The sequence below is a fragment of the Giraffa tippelskirchi genome, chromosome 6, assembly GCF_054371585.1.
Source record: "Giraffa tippelskirchi isolate mGirTip1 chromosome 6, T2T-mGirTip1v1.2.pri, whole genome shotgun sequence".
Taxonomy (NCBI): Eukaryota; Metazoa; Chordata; class Mammalia; order Artiodactyla; family Giraffidae; genus Giraffa; species Giraffa tippelskirchi.
Window position 1 is genome coordinate 168449240 of NC_137280.1, and position 16853 is coordinate 168466092.

Sequence of the window (16853 nt, forward strand, 5' to 3'; positions counted from 1 at the left end):
AATACTTTGTAGAGGGATGCTGTCTGCACAAAATGGAGTCACATGTATAAAGTACCAGTTGGAACACTCACCACGTAGCTGGTTAATAGTCAATGGTAGCTGCTCTTATGGTGGAGGTGATGATGATGGTCTATAACTTTTTATTTTTCCTTCATAAATTTCTCAAACTTAAGTTGTTCCCTCAGAAAATCATTTCCCGTCCCCCAGTTTGGGGGGGTGGGGGGTTTAAAAAAAAACTTCATTTGGCTTAAAGAATGTTTTTTTCTCTGCTAAAGACCTGGCACATATTATCCAAGGTGTTATTCTTTGCCCCCAATGCCTCTGTGATCAGCCTTTTGGCCAATAGCTAGGGGTGTGGCTTCCCTGATAGCTCGGTTGGTAAAGAATCTGCCTGCAATGCAGGAGACCCCAGTTCGATTCCTGGGTTAGGAAGATCTGCTGGCGAAGGATAGGCTGCCCACTCCAGTATTCTTGGCCTTCCCTGGTGGTTCAGCTGGTAAAGAATCCACCTGCAATGCCGGAGACCTGGGTTCAATCCCTGGGTTGGGAAGATCCCCTGGAGAAGGAAAAGGTTACCCACTCCAGTATTCTGACCTGGAGAATCCCATGGACTGTATAGTCCCTGGGGTCGCAAAGAGTTGGACAAGACTGACCAACTTTCAGTTTCACTTGGGGGCGGGGCGGGGCTGGAATTGCACTGCTCTGGTTTCAATGAAAGGACCAGTGTTCTGTAGGCAGAAACTAGAAAGAAAATCTTCTAACACACAAGCAAACATGGCTCCAATTACACCCCCTATGTAGCTTGATTAACACCCTCATGGGGACGGGTATTAGTACCAGTGCCACGGCCCCAATTCATGCAAATAGTAGTAGGTACAGGAGAGGGAAGCTGGAACTGCTCTGTAAGAGATGTCATTAAACCTCAACATCTCAGTAAATGATGTTTTTTTGTTTGTTTGTTTGTTTGTTTTTTAAATCAAACATTCCAAGGGACTCCACTGATGTTGGTGAGAATATTCCAGGAACAGGACTTTAGCCTCAGAGTCCCTGTGAGTAATTTAAAAGAGGAATACACAGTTTTCCTTTACAAAGAGTGTAAAAGCAACAAAATAGTACTCAGATGAAATGAGCTGATCTTTTATTTGGTATATTGGTTTTCAAATAATATTTGTCAATTCAGAGTTTCTTTCCTCACTGGAAATATCTGTTGTTTGTTCCCCAAAGTCCAAGCGCATGTTAAGACCCCCATTGCAATTTATAAACTAGGGTTCTAAGAAGTACAAGTCATTTTGTATATTTATCTTGCGTCGGCAGTTCTAACAGCTGAGGACTTAGTATCAGCCATGAATTTCATTACTGTAATTTTAGTCCCATTCCAAATCATTAATATTGATGCTAAATAAATGATAGTGTTATCCAAGCTAAATAATATCATTCCAAACTGCTTAGAAAGGAAAGTACTCTCACAATTTTTCTCACTGCTTTTGTAAAATGAGGAAGAACTGAAAAATGACAGCAGTTTTATCTAGCAATTGTAGCACTGCCATTCTATTTTCTTTCTCTTAATAGTCGTCACATTTATAAAAAGGAAACTTAAAGACTATGGTGTTACTGCTGAAAAAGTTTTATTCATAAAGTGTCAAGGCAGAATAATACCGATTTCTATTAAGTGTTCTATTAGAATACTTTACAAAGAAAATGTAGCATATACATTTTCCCCAAATTAGCTGATTTTTTAATATATTCATCTTCAAATTAGAGAGTCTAATTAAAGCACCTAAACTGTCTCTTTCCCCATCACCGTTTGTCTTCAACTCTTCAACTTACATGTCTTACATTAATAGACATTTTAACACACTTCCTTAGATGCTCTACTATTTAATTCAAAGCACAGAGAAAATATATGAAGAGATTGTTTGCTGGGAGAATGATTACTATGCTGTTGTATGTCTGTTTGATCTTTACTTCTTGGCACACAGTCTCTAATGACTGGATTTTGCATGCTTTTTAAAAAAAGAAACACACGTTTTTTTTTTCAGGTATGATAGATATGTAAAAAGCTGTGACTATTTAATAAATACACCTGGAGGTGATTGAAGATAAATCTATACCTGTGAAACGATCATCACTATCAGTGCTACATACCTATTCATAACCTCCAAAAATGTCCTCCCACTCTGCCCTTTTTTTCTTTTGTGATAAGAGCACCTAATATAAGATCTACCCACTTAAAAAAAACTTTTGTGTATACAATGCAATATTACTAACTATAGGCACAATATTTTACAATAGATCTCCAGAACTGATTTGTCTGGTATAATTGAGCTGGGTACTCTTTGATTTTCAGTTTCTTATTTCCTTTGCCCCTTGTAACCATTATTTTACTGTCTACTTTGATGAGTTTTGACTATTTTATTTTTGACCTCTGAGATCATACTGTATTGGTTTTTCTGTATTTGACTCTTTTTCTGTTAGCACAGTCCCCACCAGGTCTATCCATGTTTTCGCAAATGGCTGGATTTCCTTCTTTTTTAATGTTGAGTAATATTCCATTGTGTGTATTTATATATACTACATTTTCTTTACCCATTCATGCACTTATGGATATTTAGTTTGTGAAATGGCAACCCAGTCCAGTATTCTTGCCTGGAAAATCCCATGGACAGAGGAGCCTATTGGGCTGTGGTCCATGGGGCTGCAAAGAGTTGGACATGACTTAGCAACTAAACAGCCATATGTTAACTATTATGAATAATGCTGCAGTGAACATGGGAGTGCCAATATCTTTTTGAGGCTTCAATTCTTTTGGATATATGCCGAGAAGTAGGGTTGCTGGAATATATGGTAGCGGTACTTTAAAATTTTCAAGGAAACTCCTTGCCCTTTTCCATATCTGTACTATTTTACATTCCCATTAACAGTATACAATTATTTTCATAACCTTTCCAACATTTTTTTATCTTTTGGTTTTTTCATAGTAGCCATGTTAACATCCTAACAGGTGTGAGGTGATACCCTATTGTGGTTTTGATTTGAATTTCCTGATGATTAGTGATTTTGAGCAACTTTTCACATACCTGTTGGCATTTTGTATATCTTCTTTGGAGAAATGTATATTCAGGTCCTTTGCCTGTTTTTAAAATTGAATTATTTGGGTTGTTGTTGTTGTTATTGTGACTGAGTTGTAGGAGTTCCTTATATACTCTGAATATTTACTCTTTATCAGGTATATGCTCTACAAATATTTTTTCCTGTTTAGCGGGAAACATTTTCATTTTGTTTATTTTGTTGGCATATGTAGTAGCTCCTTTCGGGTCCCTAGGAGAAAGAGAGAGGGTCGAGTGGGGCTATAGATGAGTCATCAGGCCACTTCCAGATCAGATCCACACTCAGATCTGCTTTCAGCTGGCCTGCCTTCGGAAAGCTGCTGTCCTTGCTCTTGGACACAACTAGGGTGCTGCATCCTCCTACCTGGATCCCAAAGCTCTTGCAAAGACACTTTAACAGCACGTGGCTGCCAAACCAGTGTTTATGTGATAGATGAGGCCAGATACCTGCTATTCATCATCTTGCTGATGGCTTTCTCTGGCTTATGGTTTTAATATTCTAGTTAATTTCTTTTGAGAAAGGGACTATAGAAAGAATTTGGACGTCTTGATAATTATAGATTCTCATCCTGATTGTGCAATGCACTAACCATGCCAGACTGAACCTTTAAAAGTTGTTTCATTTCTTTGAACTGTATCATATGATAGCAAGAGATAATCATTCTCACACCATACAGAACTTTTGGCAAATATGAAGTTTGCTACAATATTCGCTCACCTCATTTTCCTTGCTTACTGTGTCTTTGCTAGAATGAGTTCTTCATCTTATTTGTTGGTATATATTCATGATCTATCTCAGTGTTTGGGACATTGTAAATCCTTACTAAATATTTATTGCATAAATAAATGGCATACTAGTGAACATCATAATACCCCCAGTCCCAAGGATTTAGTCTGACAAGTTCCTATTAACTGCTCTTGGGTCTCCACTAAGCAATCATAGGCCTATCTTAGGAATGCTAGAGATGTAACTCACTTACTTTAATAGGCTTGCCGAGATGAATATTTAAGTCATGAGGTTTCTAAGGGGAAAAAGTACAGAAGAAAAATTAATGCAAATTACATACCTTTAGATGCAGAGGGAGAAATTATTAGAATGAAAATCGGGATTATTCAGTGTCTAAATGTAAAGAAATGAAAGAATATCATGAAGGAAAAAAAGAGTGATCAGCCGTGTCCAATAGTGCAGAAACGCCATGTGAACTGAAAACCCTTGCATTTATTACTGTGAGTTAATTAATCATTGAACACAGTGCTGAATATTGTAGCTGCAGTAATTATGGTATAAATAAAAACATATGCTGCTTTATGTAGATGGTAAGAACATTCCAAAGGTCTTTACAAAGAGATAGAGTAACAATATAGATCTAAATATCTAAATAAAATATTGCATGATATAACCAGATAGAATATTTTAATGTGAGGAAATTACTGTGAAAATACTTTTAAAATAATTCAGTCATTTGATCAATTTTAATGATAAGATAAGAAAGAGGAAAGGCTTCTAATACTTGTTTTAAACATATTGTTTGGGTTGACTGGAGACAAACTTCAGTCTTCAAAACTGTTATTAAAATCTACTTGATTTCCAAGAACCCTTTAAGCAACAGAGACCATATGTTTAAGCTTTCTTAGTGACAGATCTCTATAACTAAGCACCTTTATTTTTTATTTTCCCCAAATTGGACTTCACACTTGTTCACTTAAAAAGAAAAGAAAAAACACACAATGTGAGAGTTGCAAGTTAAGTCTTATTTGAGGAAAAATAAAGAATATAGCTCAGGAGGCAGCATCTCATATAGATCTGAGAAACTGTTCCACAGAGGTAAGGGAGGAAGGTCAGTATGTATGTAGTTTTGATGAAGGAAGAGTACAGGCATCCAAGCATATATTTTTTTTTTTTCCAGAAGGTTTCTGCTAGTCATGAGGAGCCATCATCACCATGAAGGATTTTAGTGTTTTTGTAAATATGAGGAGACATAAGAATTGGGCTCATTTTATCGGCTCCTGAAAATGCCTATCTGAAGGTCTACTCTGCTAGTTTTTCCCAGATTATGGAGTACCTCATTTCTGATCTCCATCCTGAACTCCTTCCAGGGGAAGTTAAGGGTCAGCAGCTGCAGCAGAACATGATTGAATCCTTGTAGAGGTAGATGGCAAATAGCAATGCCAAGTGCCAATTTGTAGTTGACACACTCTAGTTAAAATAAAAGTGATTGCTGTTTCCTGACATATCATTTCTTTCTCCCTCCAGTCCCTTGGTCCTTACTCTTTACTCGTGTTCTCTGAACACTTAAGTTTGTTCTAGACTTTTCCGTAAGATCCATTTCACAGTGAAGTGAAAGTCACTCAGTCGTGTCCAGTTCTTTGCGACCCCATGTACTATACAGTCCATGGAATTCTCCAGGCCAGAATACTGGAGTGGGTAGCCTTTCCCTTCTCTAGAGGATCTTCCCAACCCAGGGATCAAACCCAGCTCTCCCGCACTGCGGGCAGTTTCTTTACCAGCTGAGCCACAAGGGAAGCCTAAGAATACTGGAGTGGGTAGCCTATCCCTTCTCCAGTGGATCTTCCCAACCCAGGAATCGAACTGGAGTCTTCTGCATTGCAGGCGGGTTCTTTACCAACTGAGCTATGAGGGAAGCCCAGTTACTACCATTCCATAGTAACTCAGGGTAACTGAGTAACATCTAACTTTACTTACAAATCATGTGGACACAAAGAGATACGTGCATGAGATAGAAATCTAAGACAAAGAAATCTTACACTTGAGCAGAGACCCAAGTACAGTTTGAATTTGTGACTTTCATCCCTGACTCATCTTCTTATACACTATTATAATTGATAACTTTTCAGTCTTTGAAAAAATATAACATTTTTCCTATTGTCCAGTTTCTATTGGATCCATAGTCTGTCAAAGAAAAGTTGCCCTGGGCAGAGTTAAAGAGTCAAGGAATAATTTATTCAAATCTATTGCAATAGGAAAGATTGAACTCAACTCCACTAAAACAAGAGGTAAGCTTCCCATTAGCTGGGGTGAGATAGGTTACTGGGGGGCCATTGGTCAGTGAGATGAAGTCTTTTGTATTTTCTAATTAATGTTCATCTAAATCAGGCTCAGGAAACTTGGAGATAAGGTATCTGTCTCATTAGATTATTCCATTTCAAAGGTACTGGCTCCTTGATCTTTGAAAAAGATATTCCTGGATTGGAAAACTGGTCAGAGGCTGGAAGATTTGTTTATATTTCAAAGGGATGGAGAAAGAATTTGTAATTACAAGTTTCCTAAAGTAAATGTTCTCAGAAAAGGGAGATCAGAGACTTAAATTGAGACTGCAACCCATCTGAATTTTAGTGAAGCTGAGAAGGGTAAGACCATTAAGGCCTTCTTGGCCATGGCCATCTGCTGGTGTGGTGACAGCCACATACTCCAGGCAGTGCTTGCATGTTGTTGATCAGTTGCTCAGTCATGTCCAACTCTGCAAAACCATGGACTGCAGTACGGCAGGCTTCCCTGTCCTTCACCATCTCCTGAGCTTGCTCAAACTCATGACCATTGAGTCCGTGATGCCATCCAACCATCTCATCCTCTGTCACCCCTTCTCCTCCCACCTTCAATCTTTCCCAGCATCACGGTCTTTTCCAATGAGTCAGTTCTTCGCATTAGGTGGCCAAAGTATTGGACTTTCATCTTCAGCATCAGTCCTTCCAAAAAATATTTAGGACTGATTTCCTTTAGGATTGACTGGTTTGATCTCCTTGTAAGGGACTCTCAAGAATTTTCTCCAACACCACAGTTCAAAAGCATCAATTCTTCAGTGCTCAGCTTTCTTTATAGTCCAACTGTCACATGCATACATGACTACTGGAAAAACCATAGCCTTGACTAGATGGACCTTTGTTGGTAAAGTGATGTCTCTGCTTTTTAATATGCTGTCTAGGTTTGTCATATATTTTCTTCCAAGGAACAAGCATCTTTTAATTTCATGGCTGCAGTCACCATCTGCAGTGATTTTGGAGCCCCCAAAACAAAGACTGTCACTGTTTCCATTTTTTCCCCATCTATTTTCCGTGAAGTGATGGGACCAGATTCCATATCTTAGTTTTTCGAATGTTGAGTTTTAAGCCAACTTTTTCACTCTCTTCTTTCACTTTCATCAAGAGGCTCTTTAGGTTCTTCTTTGCTTTCTGCCATATTGATCAGAATTACTAAAATTCAATACAATTTGTTTCTAGTCGCTTTATAGTCCTAATTTTAAAATAATTTGAGAAGGTCAGCATTTCGATGATGACTGCTCAGAAATACCATTGTATGCCCTCCGTAAGTGAGGTGGAATGTGGTAGTGGGAGGGATGGGAGAAAAACAGAAACAAAACAAGCAAATTTTGTACCATTATCGCAGGGTAAAATGTCAGCATTTGAAAGAAAACATTACATTTAAAACCCTTTCATCTTTAAATATTATTCAGTAGTTGAAGACTAACCATAGAGCCATTCTACAATTTCAGGGGCAACTGAAAAATACATCTCAGACCTTGCCTTTTTTTTAAGCTAAAATCAAGCTGTAGGCACAACAGTCCCAGGGCTGCAATTAAACTCAGTTGCTTTTTAATGTGTTCTTTACCCTTTATGACTATTTATATTTATAGAGTAATGCATTACTTAGAGTAACATTTATCCTATGATTTTGTTTCATACGAAATGTTATAATGGCAAGAATATTATTTACACAGAAACTATAAGATACAACTACTCAGATGAAAAGTTCAGAAAAAAAAATGAATTTAACTTTGGTTTCACTTTAGCTACAATTTTAGAAAGTAAACTTAGCTTTCAGTTTTTCTATTGAGTGAAAATGACAGTTCTTTTCAAGGACATCATATTAAGGGAAATAGGAAATAGAAGCTAGGATTCTGCTACTTGGAAAAGGTATAAAAGGTTCTGTGGTTTTTGTAGAGAGGCTTCTAGAATGTTTATCTCTGTTCCTCTTTCACAATAAATTACAGATAGTTCCCCTGATTTGTAAGACTAAAGGGCCAGGGAAGGGGAATTGGGCAATAATTAGTTTTCAGTTTTCTTCCCCTTTAAGAACAGTAATACTTGTTTTATAGGTCTTTACAGATTGAGAGTTTCACCATGGGTAGTGCTCACCACACAACCTGGTTCTTTAGGGCTATCAATATCCACATCCTGTTTACAGTTGTGGAAACCTAGGCACCATCAACTTAAAAAAAATGTACAACATGAGAGTTACAAGTTCAGTTTTATTTGGGGCAATATGAGGACTGCAGCCTGGGAGACAGCACCTCAGAAAGCTCTGAGAGGCTGCGCCAGAGAGATGGGGGGAGAAGGCCGGTATAGACGTGATTTTGGTAAAGATGGAGTACAGGCAATTAAGCATGTTTATATTGTAGGATGTTTCTTCTGGTCTTGTGAAGCTTCTGCTAGACCAGAGAAACAGTTATCACCATGATGGATTTTAATGCTTTTCTAGATATGAGGAAATACAAGAATTGGACTCATAAAACCAGCTCCTGGGAATGTCTGTCTATCTGATCTGTCCTGCCAGTTTTCCCAGAGCACAGAGTGCCTCATTTCTGTTCTCCATCCTGAGCTCCTTGAGGGGGTATTGGAGGTCAGCAGCTGCAGCAGCACGGAATTTAATCCATGTAGAGATGGATGGTAAGCAACCATGGCAAGTGCCAATTTTCAGAACTAAGACATAAGCAAATGACCCAAGATCATGAAGTTAACCTCAAGTCAGAAGTAAAATGCAGACCTGTCTGTCTCCGAATCCATGTTGTTATAATTTCGGCCTTCTACTGTCTGTCTTTAAAATCCCGAGTATTCTTTCATGCAGTGGCATTCAACGAGGTGCATTTTTATTTATTTTTTTAATGCATCATGGGTCGGCACACTTTTGTTTGTTCAGAAGAGATTGATTTTTTTTTTCTTCAGTTAGGTATTTGTTAAAAGTTACATATAGATGTAATAGATGTCAACTGAAAAAATACACACAACCTAAAAGTTGAGAATTATGTTCGATAGGAATCCTGAGGACTTCAAGCCTGGAAGACAGCATCTCAGGGGACCCCTAGAGAACTGTTTCTGAGGAGGCTGGAGGAGGAGTCAGGCTATATAGAAGTTATGCAGCAAGGGACAGGTAATGTGAATATTAAAAGGTTATTGTTAATTAAGGAAACCCAGATACTTTGCATTAAGGGATTTAGCACTTTTCCATGTATGGAAAGATACGAGCATCCAGACTTACTGAAATTGTTTTTCACATGCATCTCATCTATCTTGGGCCAAATCCTGCCTTTTGATTGATCACGTCCTTCATTCCTCCGTCACCATAAGGAGTGGTGGATGTGGCAGGTGGCGGCCTCTAATACTTTCTTGCATTCCCCCAACCTCCCCCCCCACTCCTATTCCTCAGTGCTTACCAGGGAAGCATTTGGTGGCTGCCAAGTAGCTGGTATTGCCTTCTGGGCTCAGAAATTTACATTTGAAAGGCTGAAATCCCTGATGGCTGTGACATTCTTGTTTACCAATAAGGCAAGAAATATTTCATTTCACAGGGTAATAGTGGCAAAAGTAAATATGAAGGGCACATCAATAATACATATTTTGAAAAGCATCTAACAGAGAATCTCATTGCTTTGCAGTACCTGGATTAGTTTTAAAGGGTTTTTTCCCTCTTTTTTTAAGTGAGAAAACTAACCGCCAATGGGTTTAAGGTATTGGTACGTACCCGGGTAAAGCTGGGGAACTCTTCTAGTGCTACACTTTGCTGTAGCTGAGCCCCAGCCTGCAGGAGGGTTTGAGGGCAAAGTTGCTTTACAGGGATAAATAACTTGAGTGGGTGAGTCTTGTAGGTGGAATCCTGTCCTTGTGATACTAAGGAGTACAAAGTAAAGCCAAAGCAGCTCAGAGGAGTTGATTCCAGCTTCCGATATGCAGAACCTCAGGTCCCTTCTAGACTTGCTGAAATATTGTCTGCATTTGGGCAAGATCCCCAGCAATACGTATGCGTGTTAGAGACTGAAAGGCACTGTCCTGAAACTGGAAGTCCAGGAGAATTTTAAATTCATTATTGTGAAGTAATTCTTTGGTCCTCAATCTGTGTTGTTTATCAAAATCCTCAGTGAGGCTTTAAAAAAATACAGCTGCTGAGACCACTGCTGTGGAATGGTTTCAGCTATTGGCCCATGGCACAAGTACTTCGAGGAAAAGCGGTCAGACCACCCTCAACACTAATATACATAGCAGCACATATGTAAACATTCTTCCTAAGATACATTTTAAAATACATATGGATGACTTGGATATGACCAGTGGCTGAGCAAACTAAGTCTACTTGATGCAGAACAAGTCATTTTATATGAAATCCTCATGAGAAAGGAGTATTTTATCTTAACATTTACTCTAATGCCATCGATTTTACATTTATTGGTCCTTTCAAGTTTGGTAGTATACTAACCTCATTTTTAAGATCTTTTCTGTATGTTCATCCCTCCCAAAGTAAAAGTATTCTTTTTCTTTAGGTTGCAAGTTATCGTTATCTGCACCTCTCCTGTGAAACACTCTGCGTGCTCTTTTGTGCCATTTTTTGCATTGTTGATAGCACACTTAGATTATTATTGTATTTCCCCCAATACCTAGAAAATGATGTCCATTGCTGTATAATCAGCATGCAGCTTATTGAGAAAATAAATGAGTAAACAGACAGCTACACAAAGACCAGTGTGGTGTGGGCAAATACCGGCCGCAAGAGGACTCAGGCAACTTAGGTCAAGACTCGTCTCTGCTGTTGAGTGAAATCTGGTGTTAAGTTCACTGAATCCCTCCTATTTACCAATTCAATTTACAGAAATGTTGGGTAAGATTTTTTATGACTTTTTCAATCCATATAAACTTTGACACAAAATAGCCCACCATTTTCTTGAACTAAATTCTCTTAAGCTTTTGCTCTCATTAACCCATCTGTGGTACCAAAATCTATATCAATTTTCTATTGTTGTACAGCAGTTTAATACAAACTTAGATATTTAAAACAACCCAACTATGTCATCTCATTGTTTTTGTGGGTCAGAATTCTAAACCCTAATCCTCTGTTCTAAACCCTAACTCCCACTTCTAGGCCCTACCCAAGGCTTCTCTTCTTGTCTACATGAAATGAGGGCTAAGGTCTTGCCCCCTGCTATTGATGCCATGTCCCTACTCATGGCAACCTATTCCTCTCAGGTCAAGGTATTGTCGCCACGCGTCCCGGGAAACAAACTCACTCAGAAGCACAATGAAGATAGTGGAGTGAAGTTTATTACACCGGCGGGCCCAAGGCAGAGCTTCCTCTTAGCCAAGGACCCCGACTGACTTTTGTGAAAACCTTATATACCTTAAGTGTACTGCTCAAGCCCACATCCCCAGATTCCTTAACCCTAGTTTGGAAAGTGTTAAAGGGAGATACAGTCAGGTTACAGCCATGATTCATAATCAGAAGGGTCACCTGGTTATACATTGCAGCCTACACCAATGAGTGCCTAAAGATTATAAAGGTGACTGACTACATAGGGGATTATTACAGTCTTTTTGGTGATGGGAAATCTTGGTATGGAATCTGGTGTTTATGAGTCCAGGAGGCCAGTTTGGCCGTGGGTATGTTATCCCCATTGCTACCAGGCACATAGTCCAAAGCTCCCTTAAAGTGCAAGATGGAGGAGTTTCCTTCTTTTTCAAGATGGAGTCAGCTTGGCCTGTTCCTTTCCTCCCTCAGAGGGGTCAGCACAGTAGGGATGGATGGTGGGAATGGCCACCATAGGTCATCTACTCAGAGACCTCTATAGGTCTCTATAGGTCCTCTACTCAGAGCCTTACAAGACTGCAGTCACTTTTTCAGTTCTTATCTGGAGACTCCGCTAGGCAATGATTCCCTTCAAAGCTCACTCCTGTTGCTGGCAGAATTAATTTTCCTGTGTCTATATAACACAAAGCCATGGATTTTCACTGGCTATGGAGAGGCTGGGTAGCAGAGGACTTTGGTCAGTCTGAGTGGGCTGAGGGACCTCAGATGACAGCCCACAAGACATTGGAAACTTGAGTCATAGAGTCACAAAAAGAGGAGGTCTGCAAACAATCTGAGGGGGCCTGGGAGGGGACCATTCCCCATTCAAGCTTCTGATCAGAGCTTAGTTCTGACCAATACCTGGATTTCAGTCTGGTTTGACTGGTAGAATGAATGACGTTTGTAACTTTCATTTTTATGTTCTGCCATCTCTAATTTACTACATGAGCATGAACAGGTCATTCAGTTCTTCCTTGCTCAGTTTCTGCATGCATAGATGGCAACCGGCTCCAGTATTGCTGCCTGGAGAATCCTATGGACGAAGGAGCCTGCTGGGCTATAGTCCATGGGGTCGCAAAGAGCCGGACACACTGAGTGACTAACACACACACACAGAACAATGTGACGTGATAATTAAGCACATAGAACCTATAATCAGAATCCCCAGGTTCACATCCTAGCTTTGCTCTGTGTTAGTCAGTAAGTTCTGTTAACATTGTTTTGTTTTCCTATATAGCTTTGCCTTACCATAGGGCTGTTGTGAGGATTAAATAAGATGCTTATCGGATGGCATCACTGATGCAATGGACGTGAACTTGGGCAAACTTTGGGAGATGGTGAGAGACAGAGACGCCTGGCAGCCCATGGGGTCGCGAAGAGTTGGACACAACTGGCGACTGAACAACAATATAAGGTCTTTAGTTGAGTATCTGGTACATGTAACACGTCTCTATATTATTGAAATGAGAAGAAATCTCATGAGCCTTTTACTTAGGTTAGATGAAGTAATGATTACTATCCAGGAATCAACATTTTCAATGAGAATATTTGACATATTACTAAATTTCACAAAAATCTTTTCAATGTAAGAATACAATTATGTTTCTTAATATCAAGGAAACAGATGAGTTTTCAATGTTTGGTTTAAAGTGTTATATTAGTTTCAGAAACTAAATTAAATGAAGTCCCTCAGTCGTGTCCGACTCTTTGCGACCCCATGGACTGTAGCCTGGCAGGTTTCCCCATCCAAGGGATTTTCCAGGCAAGAATACTGGAGTGGGTTGCCATTTCCTTCTCCAGGGGATCTTCCTGACCCAGGGATCGAACCTGGGTCTTCAGCACTGCAGGCAGACTCTTTACCGTCTGAGTTACTGTCTGAAACTAAATTAATAAACAGTTCCTTCTCTGTCACAATGGCAACATCTTACAATGAGTTTTAATCCGCAGCCTGTTTATTCTTTTCACAGTTGGAAGTTCTAAACCATGAAGCCCTCAGGAAATGAGGGAAAGGAGCCCAGCCAGCAGGTTCTGCCCTGTGTAGGTATCAAATCAAAGAATAATTCTTGGCAATGTCTTGCCGACTCTTATTACCTCCTTCTTTCAGTGATTTTTTTTTTCTAACCATCATAGTATTAACGGTTTCAGTTATGCTTTCCTGGTCATATTTCTTTCTCATTACTTTCCTGTGCCACTTTATTTTTATATTCATCTGTCTTAATTTGTTTGGGCTGTTTATAAATAAAAAACATTTATTTCTCATAGACCAAGGTCAGAGTGTCAGCATGTTTGGGTTCTGGCAAAGAGCCTCTTCTTGCTTGAGAGACTGCTGACTTCTTGGTGAGTCTTCACATGGTGGAGAGGGCCAAGTAGCTTTGTGGGGACTCTTTTATAAGGTCACTAATCTCAGTTATGAGGGTTTCTTCCTCACGATGTGATCAGCTCTCATAAGCCACACCCCCTTATACCATCATCTTGGGGATTAAGATTTCAGTATATGAATTTGTGGGGATGAAACATTGAGACCATAGCAACACCCCAACATTTGTCTAAGCCACACAGTTAAACTTCCAAAGAAATTGAGTGCAAATAAAATCGCTTATGTAGGCAGGTTTATATGTGCCAGAGGACTTCCCTGGTGGCTCAGATGGTAAAGAATCTGCCTGTAATACAGGAGACCTGCGTTCAGTCCTTTGATAAGGAAGATTCTCTTGAGAAGGGAATGGTACCCAGTTCAGAATTCTTGCCTGGAGAATCCCATGGACAGAGGAGCCTGGTGGGCTACAGTCCATGAGGCCACAAAAGAAAGCCAGAAATAAGGATGGGATGAGAGAGCTCTTTTGAGGGATACCAGATAGTTTCATATCTGAAGGCCCTTAAGACTCCATGAGGCCACCAGAGAATAGATTTCTTCAAAGTGGCAAAGACTACCCTCCTTCTCGCTCCCCCTCCAGCCTTGCTCTAGAGTTAACATCACATTGTAAATATAGGAATGTGAAGTACTGGTAGAAACAGGGTTAATGTAACATAACATATTTGAAAAGCAGTTTCCCAAATTAGACTCTGGATAGCTGAATTTTTAGTACACATTTTAAGAACAAGTAATATGTAAATTCTTGTTGTTTTCAGTATATAGCTGCTATATTTCATGTCTAGATTCTCATCAGTATTAAATACAAAGTACTAAAGATATTTTTATTTGCTTAATCTTTATTCAAAGCATTCATGGTATATTTTAAAGACTGCATTGTGTGATGATTATTTAAGTTAATTGCTATCTACTATCAATAGATTTAAGAAATAAAGCACATTTGGGTCTTTTACATTTAAACAATGATTTTTAAACATTGATAACACATAAAATTTCATTTGGTAAGTTTTCATTTTATACAACTTTCAATGAAAAACATTCAAATGGTCCAGATATAGAATGTTGTATCACTTCTCATGATATTGATAAGAAAAAAAAAAAAACAAAAACCTAAAATCCAAGAATGAGAGTGAGGAGAGACAGACATTAATTTAGAAGTTTTCCTACCTCCAGATGAATCATAGTACTCAAGGCAAAATCCATTTCTAGAATGTATACATCCAAAGAGGATTTATAAAACTTCAGAACCAGAGAGCCAGCTGCCAATGAACAATTTCAGTTAGAAAAATATATAATTGGAATTCTGCCCCCCACCCCATATTTTTTAAAGAATCAAGAAAGAAGAATTAGCATTAAGGAAAGGGAGCTGTATTTTTTTTTCTTAGAAAAAGTTTGATATTTATGATAGCCAATTTAAGCACAAATACATGATTGATTACTTGTAATAGTTCGGAGATCTCAGTATTATTTTCTAAAGATAGAGTTTAAAAATATTTTTTAATGTTTCATAAGTGTTAGTTGCTCACTCGTGTCCAACTCTTTATGACCTCATGGACAGTAGCCCACCAGGCTCCTCTGTCCGTGGAATTTTCCAGGCAAGACTACTGGAGTGGGTAGTCATGCCCTTCTCCAGGGAATTTTCCTGACCCAGGGATTGTACTTGGGTCTCCTGCATTGCAGGAGCCACCAGGGAAAAAAATAATCAAAAAAAATTCTTGAATTTACTTTTTTGTCATTTTTAGTGAGTATGCAGATGATTTATGTTTATACACTCTCATAATTATTAATCTGTTGTAAGTCCTCTGCTTTAAATGCATCTTATGCAGAAAAGCTACTTTTACCTCTTGTTATTATTATTAAAATAATTATACTCAACTAAGTCAATGAAATTTGTTGTTGTTCCATCACTAAGTCATGTCACACTCTTTGTGACCCCATGGACTGCAGCCTACCAGGCTCCTCTGTGCTCTGCTGTCTCTTGGAGTTTGCTCAAATTCATGTCTATTGAGTTGGTGATGCTGGTGATGCTAGTGGTAAAGAACCCACCTGCCAGTGCAAGAGACATGAGAGACATGGGTTCGATCCCTGGTTGGGAAGATCCCCTGGAGGAGGGCATGGCAACCCACTCCAGTATTCTTGCCTGGAGAATCCCATGGACAGAGGAGCCTGGAAGTCTGCAGTCCATAGGGTCACACAGTCAGATACAACTGAAGTGACTTAGCATGTAGGAATCTAATCATCTCCTCATCTGCAGCCCCCTTTGTATAAGACACTTTGTTTTTTTAACTCATTGAAATTTCATAGTGGAATACAAGAAAATTGATAACAAAGTATAAAAAGTACAAAAGCACAATGATGAATATTTTTAAAATTGTTAATATTAGGCCCTAACACAAATGAATATCTCTCCTGGAAATTTAGAATTTTAGTCATATTTAATATATGCTCTATATAGCAAATAAGTACAAAATTTTAAATATAATTTTAAGAATCAATATAATTAATTTTTATGTCTACATAGCCTCAAGTCTGGAGAAGGCAATGGCACCCCACTCCAGTACTCTTGCCTGGAAAATCCCATGGACGGAGGAGTCTGGTAGGCTGCAGTCCATGGGGTCGCTAAGAGTCGGACACGACTAGGTGACTTCACTTTCACTTTTCACTTTCGTGCATTGGAGAAGGAAATGGCAACCCACTCCAGTATTCTTGCCTGGAGAATCCCAGGGATGGTGGAGCCTGCTGGGCTGCCGTCTATGGGGTCGCACAGAGTTGGACACGACTGAAGCGACTTAGCAACAGCAGCAGCAGCAGCCTCAAGTCGTGAAATCTGCTAAAATCTAATTGTGTGTTAGTTGCTCAGTTGTGTCCTACTCTTTGTGAACCCATGGACTGTAGCTTGCCCAGGCTTCCCTGTCGATGGAATTCTCCAGGCAAGAATACTGGAGTGGGTTGCTATTTTCTTCTGCAGGGCATCTTCCTGACCCAGGGATTGTACTTGGGTCTCCTGCATTGCAGGCAGATTCTTTACTATCTG

The 16853-nt window shown here is 39.2% G+C and overlaps 1 long non-coding RNA gene across 1 annotated transcript in view; it reads left to right on the forward strand.

Annotated features, from left to right (window-relative positions):
• The window catches only part of LOC145509648 (uncharacterized), an 80173-nt gene that overhangs the window by 24700 nt on the left and 38620 nt on the right, over positions 1 to 16853 (forward strand). The window lies entirely within an intron of this gene.